At 49.7% G+C, this 9,170-nt stretch overlaps 1 non-coding gene across 1 annotated transcript; it reads right to left on the minus strand.

Annotated features, from left to right (window-relative positions):
- Positions 1-737: 737 nt before the first annotated feature.
- On the minus strand, positions 738-809 carry TRNAW-CCA. The gene has a single exon. It is a non-coding gene; the product is annotated as a tRNA-Trp (tRNA).
- Positions 810-9,170: the final 8,361 nt, after the last annotated feature.

Below are 9,170 nucleotides of genomic sequence, written 5' to 3' on the forward strand. Positions count from 1 at the left end.
CGCCACCCAGGGATCCCTTTGCTTTTGTTTTTTATGTTTTGTTTGTAACTATTAGCAAACAATATTGAGGTGCATACCCAGGCCTTTATGACTGTGGCTAAATCCACACAGCTTCTGCAAGTGGTGTAAAGGATCCAGGTGGGAGGGAACGTTTGGGGCAAAGAGAAAAAAAAAAGACTGTTGGGCCAGCAAAGAGACACCGCCGCCCCTTCCAGGGGCGAATTCAATCTTCCCGCAGGTGGTGTTCCAAAGCGCCCGATTGCGTGGGGGGAGGATCGGGGCGTGGCTTTGCCGAGGCCAGGAGGCGGGCCGGGGGCGTGGCCTCATGGAGACCGCGGAGGAGAAGGGGCGTGGCCTCACGGAGACGGGGGAGGGGCGTGGCTTTGCGGAGTCCGGGGTGTGGGGGCGAAGGGGCGTGGCTTTGCCGAGGCCCGGTGTGGGGCGGGGGGTGGATGCGGGCTGGTAACCCCGAGGGCTACTGTTGAACTGGCGGGATGGGCACTGGCGGGGTCGCTCTGCGCTGGCCGCGGCGCCTCCTGTCGGTCGCCAGGAGGAACTTCTGCCTCTCGCAGTCGCATGTGGAAACCCTGTATTCGCGATGCGAGTCAAAAAGAGTGGGGCTCTTGGCCCGCTGGGAAGTCTCGCAAGGGTCGCCCGAAACCCGATTTCTCACGTCACGGCTTTGGCGGCGTTCCTTTCAGCCCTCCGCCGCTGGGGAAGGAAAAAAAAGGGGACCGTGACCCCGACGTGACTTGAACACGCAACCTTCTGATCTGGAGTCAGACGCGCTACCATTGCGCCACGAGGTCACAGCGAGCAGGCGACTCGGCGTCGCTAAAGACCTCGCTGCGCCGGCACGGTCCCGCGGCTCGGAACACCTAGGCGGGGAGGCGCGGTCCCCCCGGCGCTCCCGCGCGCACGGGAGGGAGGCGCCCGCGCCGCCCGCTCCTCGGCTTCCGGGAGCCCGGCCCCGCGGAGCCCCGGCCCCGAGGACGGCGGGGAGGCGGGGAGGCCTGCGGCCCCGGGAGCCCCCCACCCCGCCCGGCCCTCCGCCGGCTCCGCAGACCCTGGCGGCGGCCTCCGCGGTCCGAGGACGTGGGCGCCCCCACGGCCCGCAGGCGGGGCCTCGATCCACAGGCGGGGAGACGCCGCGCTTTATGATTTGCACAGTGTGCGTGGAAACATTTGCTTTCCGGAGAATCACAACAGTTCGGGGAGGACGGCTCGAGCCGTTGAAAACCCCTCCAGCCCGAGGTCGCCTGCTACTATCCTCGCGCGCAGCATTGCTTTTTGCAAGAGTTTTACGGGCTGGGTGTAATCCCGAATGCATTTCTGATCTTTGAATTGATTGATCGATAGCACGCCTGCGGAAAAATACCCCTACCTTTACACCAAGTGCAAATACATCTGTGTCTGGCACCCAGATCAAGAAAGAGAACATTAGCACCCCCCTTCTGGTCACTTCACATTCATTTTTGAGGTGGGATTGTATTGTACGTGAACTTTTGTCAGTGTCCTCACTTGCCATTTTATTGTCCACGTATTTTAGTTAATATTTTTTCCCGGCATAATTTTAAGGGGCTCATTGTCCACCGTATGCGAGTCTTAAGTCCGTGCTTTTAGACAGTACTTTTTCATTTAAAAAATAAAATTATTAAAGAAATGAAAAAATACACTCTTGCATTTTTTAAAAAGCCATTAATAACATAGAGCACTGTCTTGGTCTAAGAAAACGAAGCATCAATTAATTCAATGAATAAAACCATATAACCCCCCACAAGGGCCTGATGTTCTTCAGTGAAGGAACGATCTGGAGTGGGCCTCACTCTTTGTAGGAAGGAAAGAGGAACCGTGTCTGGGACTCTCAGTGAAGCCAGTAGGGGTTCAGGGCTCTCTCACCATCCTGGTTACTTGAAGGCAGCTAAGACCCCCCAGAGCTTCTATGAATCTTCAATCTTCGATAGAAATCTTGGCAATTTTTGTGTTTGTGGCCAGGTGTGAGAATAGCAGGATCTCGGGATTAACTGTGAGTCCTGAGGCAGCTGCCCCCAAAGCTGTCAGAGAAGCAGATACCAGAAGGTTTTTATCACTGTCCTCAGGGGAGAAGAGTCATCTAGCCCAAGATTACAGATTGTATCTACAGGTATCCAGACAAGAGTCATTCCTTATCACTTTTGATGGCCCAGAGGTGAATTGGACCCTGATTAGGGGAAGAAGTGGGGAGCTAGGGAGTGGTAGGAATGCTTCTCAGAGGGGCACCTGGGTGACTCAGTGGTTGGGCCTCTGCCTTCCGCTTAGGTCCTGGTCCCCAGGTCCCGGGATCAAGTCCCGCATCAGGCTTCCACAGGGAGCCTGCTTTTCCCTCTGCCTATGTCTCCGCCTCTCTCTGTGTGTCTCTCATGAATAAATGAATGAAATCTTTAAAAAAAGAAGTGCTTCTTAGACATCTAAGAAGTGAATGAAGTGCTAGAGCGTTGAGGTTTGGATTCTCTTTCAGGCTGATCACAAACTTCCTTCCCTGCTCCCCCTGGACGACCTCCAGCATTGGCCATATAGCAGTCACTGTGAGGAAAAGCCAGTGCCTTTCCCACAGAGGTCAAGAGTCCAGAATCTACTGGAAGGGATGCTTCACATCCAAGAAGACACCAGAGACACTTTTGAAATCCCTGCTCAGATTTTTGGGTACACCTGTCATATCCCACCTGTCATATCCCAGCCCTTCTCCCCAGATGTGGAACCAAAAGCCAATTATTATTCTAAACTACAGTATAGCAATGTCATCAGATGAAAGGATTAAAGAGACTTGTGCGGATAGGTTTAAAGGGTCCCTTTAAGAGTGAGACTCATGCTTTCCAGGGCCGACCAAAGTGGAAGGAATGAGGTAGCCATGCCCATGTGCAGAGCCCAAGCCTCTTATTTACAATTTTGACACTTTGTTCATCATGGATAGTTGGCATTCATTTTTTAAAAAACATTGTATTATTTAAAAAAAAATTTTTTTTAAATTTATTTATGATAGTCACACACACACAGAGAGAGAGAGGCAGAGACAGGCAGAGGGAGAAGCAGGCTCCATTCCATGCTCCAGGAGCCCGACGTGGATCTCCAGGATCGTGCCCTGGGCCACGACGGGTCTCCAGGATCGTGCCCTGGGCCAAAGGCAGGTGCCAAACCACTGCGCCACCCAGGGATCCCCAACATTGTATTATTTTTAAATTTATGTTGACTGCTGAGTTTTTTGGTGCCACAGACACTCCTTGAATTTTGCATCCAGGAGAATGCCTCATTGGCCTCACCCTCATTGCAACCTGTGGCTCATTGAAATTCTGTGACTGCCCAGAAATCACAAAGAACTGTTTCTTTATTTTAGAACTACATTTTGTTAAAAACAAAAAAGAAAAGTACCGCCTCCCCGAAAAACCCCTGTAAAATACAGAAAATTTCAAAATTACATCACAGTCAATGTCCAATTAAATACCAAATAAAAAGGTAATTGCCAACATTGGAGAGGGAGTGAGGAGAGTGAATATCTATGAGAAGTCATGCAAGACTGGAAAAGAATGTAAATCGGTACTAGCTGTGTGGATTGTGATGTGGCAACTGGTCTTAAAAATGCTCTGTCCAGCATTTCGTCTTCTGGAGAATATGTACTAAAGACACAGTTAAGGATGAATGCAAAGATGTAGCTTCAAGATTGTTCTCATCAATACTGTGTTTGTAATGATGAAGTACCCAGAGCCATCTTGATGGTTCTATGGTACACGTTCCATCTGGGTTTCCAAGGGAGTGAAGCAGAGATGCTGGCCTTGGTGAGTGTATCCTTCAATGTGTGAATATACAGGGACAATTGAATAAAGGGATGTGGTAGTGAGAAGTCCAGAAGTCATTGGTATGGAGAAGGAAGACTGCCCCACCCCTGAGAGAAACATGTTAGCTTTGACTTCTCAGTGTCTGCTTAGTTCAACATGATCTCAGACCCAGGCAATTGCTGTGTTTCTTAGAAAAAGCTTTTACTTGGCTTCTGTTTCCTAATGGGCTGAACATGTGCCAACTCTCCAAAGCCCATCAAAGATATCCTAGAACTTTCTGATTGGTAGACCCCATTCCTTTTCCAGCAAATTCCAACAGGGACCTGAAAACCGAGGCCTGAGAAGGATGGTGCTCTGTGGAGTGGGTTTTCTTTCTATCATGCAGCTCTGGGGAGCAGCCTCATTGCAGGCTGGCTTCCTGGGAAGCATAGGTGGAGACTACGAGGAGAGCCAAGAATGTATTTTGGAAGGAACACTGGTGAAAGGAGGAAGCATGTATTTTGGGGGGAAGCTGTCAGGCTGTGATGCAGACCTGGCTGCAGCTCTGCCACCCCATGGAGAGCTCAGGACAAAGACTGCCTGTCAGAGGAACAGAAGGCAACGGCCTCACCCTGTGCCACGGCTTTGCTCGGTCACTGGCCAGGACCACTCCTGGAGGAGGGCAAGCTACAGTGGCCAAAGGCTGACAGGGGGAGGCTGTCCATTTACTTCTCCACTCTTCAGAAGGAAAAACACCCTTGGAACTGGTGGGACATTTAGAACTTCATCAGAAATACTCACTGGGAGCCAATGTAGCATAATCCAGAGCCCTACGCCAAGGACAGGTCTCCAAACTGCAGGCTCTGGATGAGCTGACAATAAAGGCCCATCATAAATCAATGAGGGGGAGACAGTTGATTCTGGCGGCGGCATAGTCACAAAAAACCCTGCAGATTTGGGGAGTTTGTGAACCTTAGACATTTTGATTTTTTTTTTTTTTTTTTTTGGCATTTCGATTTTCATGACAATTTTCCTTTATGCCAGGTTTTCATTCTTTGTGCCTTAAAACCTTGATTAGGAAAGAAACCCTCCTTTAAAAGTGGAAAACCCAAAGGGATTACAAGTAGAAATGACTGCTACTTCTTCCCTTTCTGCTCCTCCTGCTTTTAAAACTTCTGTGACCTATTAGGCTTTAGTTTTGCTAAAGAGGTAGTTCAGTTGACACCGGGGAAATTTATTTGGCTGACTAGACAGGGCTTGAATTTTTTTTTTTTTTTTTAAGATTTCTGCCCAACGTGGGGCTTGAATTATCCTGAGATCAAGGGTTGCATGCTTTACCGACTGAGCCAGCCAGGCATACCCCTGGGCTTGAATATCTTTCAATGGTTTAATTAGGTTCCCACGTTTGTTCATGACCAGAGGAGATGGGGGCAGCATGGATGTCCTTTACATTGGAGAAATAGAGTTCCAGAAGCCGAAAGTTTTATGTCTTTTGGGGTATCAGCTGTGGGTCCAGCTAGCAAGAGACAAAGGGTCCTGCCTAGCGAGTCTCTACATGACAATACATGTGACTTTCTCAGTTTGTCTTTGGCCCATGTGACAATGTTGGCTGAACCGGAGATTTTTTCAGCCTAGTTTTACTTAACCCAAAGGCCATACTTATTAATGCTCACCAAATGCACCCGATGGCAAAGTGGCTTAGGAGCAGGGGCTATATGTGATGTAGAAAAATACTGCGGTTTGCAGCCAATGGCTGTTGTGCCCAAGATTGCGAATCCGAGAAACCACCAAGGAGCCGACACCGATGCAAACACACGAGGGCTTATTCACAAGCTGGAGCTTGGGTCCAAGTGTACCCGACACAGCGGAGCAGGGACTTGGACCCCGAGACTAAGAGGCGTAGCAGCTTTAAAGGGGCCAGTGGCCAATGGGATACACAGAAAGTTGCAGTCATGTTGGTCCACATGCAGGTGGCCAATTGAATTACACCTTACCCTATAGTATCCATTTGAGCTGGCCTATTACTTTGGTCAGAATTGGCGCACAGTTTTGGCGGGCACAAAGCAGGGTTACGTTGTTATGAGCCGATTTCTGATTAGGGTGTGCCCAGCAGTTTGACTAGGGTGGGGAGCGCCTTAAGCAATAAGCAGGTTATGTGGGGGTCATACAGGAGGTGGCAGATGTAGCACAAAATGGAGTTAGTCCTGCTCTGCTTGTCCAGGGGTAGGGGATTTTTGTTAAATTTCCTGGGTCCCACAATGGCCAATAAAGAATCCTTGAGATGTCTTTGGTTCAAAAAAGTGGTTTTGTTCAAGCACGGGACAGGACCCATGGGCAGAAAGAGCTGCACTGGGGTCCTGAGGGGTGGCTCATTATACACTTTCCAGTTTGGACAGGGTTAGAGATAGTGTAAGTCTCTAAGAATTTTGGAAGCAAGGCTTCCAGGACTTTGAGGGGGCTAGCTGCTGTTATGAAAAAAGGTTATTTATTACTGTTTAGTAAATCCTGTCATGAGACCCTTCAGATATATATCAGTGGGTCATATGCTTGGGGGATGATTGGCATAGGGGGGTAAGAGATAAAGCAAGTTTTCAAAGGAATTTCTGTATGCTAAAAAAGATTCACAAAATCCTGGGGGTTCGGGCTAAGATAGCCCTTGCCCTTAGCAAAGTGTCAACATTGAGGCAGATGAACTCCCAGAGGAATGTCACTCTGCCTGTTTCAAGGACTTGTCGAAGGGCTATTAAGTAGTAAGGAAATTTAATTTTTTTTTCTCCTGCCTTTGTTTCCTACATCACATGCAGAGATTGGCCTCGATGACAGACAAGGCCCTGGAATTCCAGCAATGGCATGAAGATGATCTTGTCTTTTTTGGATTAAAACAGCTGTCTTCCAATATGGTGTATAGTTTCTGACTATAAAGGGGAAAGACTTGTCCCTGTTATCAGAATTTAATAATGGGATTTAAAGTGTCTTCAGCAACATAGACATAGACAAGGGTTACCGTGAGAAGATCCAGTCTGCCAAGGAGGAGGTAGCAAGTATACCAGCGGAGTTGGGTGTCAGGACAGAGTTGGGTTCCAGTCCTTGTCTGCTCCACCTACTAGCTGTATGACATTGGACAGCTCACCCAACATTTCTCTTCCATAGATCCCTCAATTCTAAACCGAGTGCAATATAACTTCTCTCAGAGGGTTGTTGTAAGGAGTAAGCAAAGTAATGATCTAAAAATGGATTCCAGAGAGAAGAGCCTCGTTTCCTAGTATTGTGTGTGACTACTAGGCTTCCATGGCCATGTCAGAATTGAGACCCTGGGTGGGTACAGAGCTGACCACGGCTGCAGGAGTAATTGAACCTAATTCATGGGTTCTTTGTAAACATGAGTAGTAACTGAGTTTGCTGTTAATACAGTGGAGTCCTATAAGCCAGAAGGTAACTATGGTGCTGGCTGGCTCCTTTCCCACTTGACATTCTGAGATTGTTTTTCTCTACCACGGATTGTGGTAGATTAGGCTGTAATGGACACTAACCGAATCACGTCAATTGCAAGTCCGGAACACCCAGAGTGTCAACTTCCTGTGTTACTGGATGAATATGTAAGTTGAGGAATCATCACAAAATGTTTCATAAACCTACTCTGAGTGGTCTAGAAACTCCCATCTTTGTCATGTTACCAATTACTTTTTCTGAAGACCTATGTCCCTGGTGCCATAGTAGGTATTTGGTATTTTCATTTAATCTTCAAAACCAATCTGCTCTTGAATTCTTCCATTATACAACTTTACCTTCTTTGATAGTTGTTTTTTCCTGTTCTTTCATATATGCGATAACTTCCTTCAAAGAGCCATTCACTGGTTTCCCCACAACCGTAAGAGATTCTCTGCTTTGGGCTTCCATTCATATTTTGACGGTATTATAAAGCCTCTTGAATTTTTACGGAGATGTTTTTGAATATTTAATCCGTGGTTTGGTCAATTGATATCTTCTCTGCTGAAGAGAAATGCTCCTAAGGAAAAAATAGTAATAATTAGAGGCTCCCAAAACATTCCAAGAAATTCTGGTCTAGGGCTTAGGTCCCCCGTCTCCCTCAAGATAACCATCAGCCAACCAATCTGGGGGTTCCTTAAAAGAACTGTACTGTCTACACCTCTCCATCTCTGGGATGGGGTGGGATTCTTTTAAACCCTGTTTTGAGATTCTGATGTTTCTTAGCCAGTATGGGGATTCTTTTAAACCCTGTTTTGAGATTCTGATGTTTCTTAGCCAGTATGAGGTTAAAAAAAACAAAACAAAAACAGCCTGTCTGCATCTGTCGAAACTTTTAGACACTCTTAAGACCTAGTTCCTCATTCCCTCTTGATTTCCCTCTACAGGGCGTGATCTTTATTTTAGTTCCTATACTGTCAACTCAAGTTTGTTTGGAAACAAAGGTTAGGTGGGTTTCAGACTGAATTTGTTCTAGAGGCTCTAGAGTTGTCCGGCTGGCCAATGGCCTCCACTGCCCCACAGCATCCATCCTTCCCCTGGCAGTTCTGCTCCCCGAGGCCATGCTCCCTGGCCACGAGCGAGGGGAGCAGCAGGTGCACCAGCGAGGTGCTTGGCGTTGAGGCAGTGGTGGGCCTGGGACATGGGAGCGCAGGACGCAGCAGTGCCAGCTCCTGGGTCCGGATGGGCGACAGCCCAGGCCAGGGCGGAGGTCAAGACCTCGGAGAAGCCAGCTCAGAGGGCCTCGGCGGAAGCGCCCGGCGGGAGGAGCTGAGAGCTGAGACCCCTCGAGGCACCGACGCTGGGGCCCTAACGGCGCACACCTGGGCTTCTATACCGCCGCCAGCCAATCGCGGCTGAGGTTGGGCGGACGTCACAGTGGGCGTGTGTGACGTCAGCCCTCGTGACTATCCCCGGAAGTCGCTCGCGAAATCCCTCCCCCTCCCTCCACGTCTCAGAGCGACACATCCCCGCAGTGTTTCCCCTTCCAGCTGTCGCCCCCCGCTCACCCTCTCCCACCCGCCCTGCATCCGTTCAGAATCCGATGTCAGTCACCGGCCGTTCGTCGCGCCACCGCGGGGAGAGGAAAGCCCTCGAACCGGGCTTACCGGCGCTTCCACGAGCGAGGCCCAGGGCGCAGGCTGAACCGGAACCCGGGTTCCGACCTGAATCCGCCAATCCCGGGGCCGAGTGGGGGACTCCGAGACAGCCTCCCGGGCCCTGACCACGCCCATCCCCAGGCCCCGCCCAGCGCTTGCGGGAGGTTTCCATGGTGACAGTACACTAGCGGCGGCGGCGGCGCGGTGGTGGCGCCCACAGGCCTGCTCCCCCGGCCCTCGCTTCTGCAAATAAGGGGATGGAGAGTGACAGCGCAGATGTAGTGAAGTGAAACACGGA

Source organism: Vulpes lagopus, chromosome 10, assembly GCF_018345385.1.
Source record: "Vulpes lagopus strain Blue_001 chromosome 10, ASM1834538v1, whole genome shotgun sequence".
Classification (NCBI taxonomy): Eukaryota; Metazoa; Chordata; class Mammalia; order Carnivora; family Canidae; genus Vulpes; species Vulpes lagopus.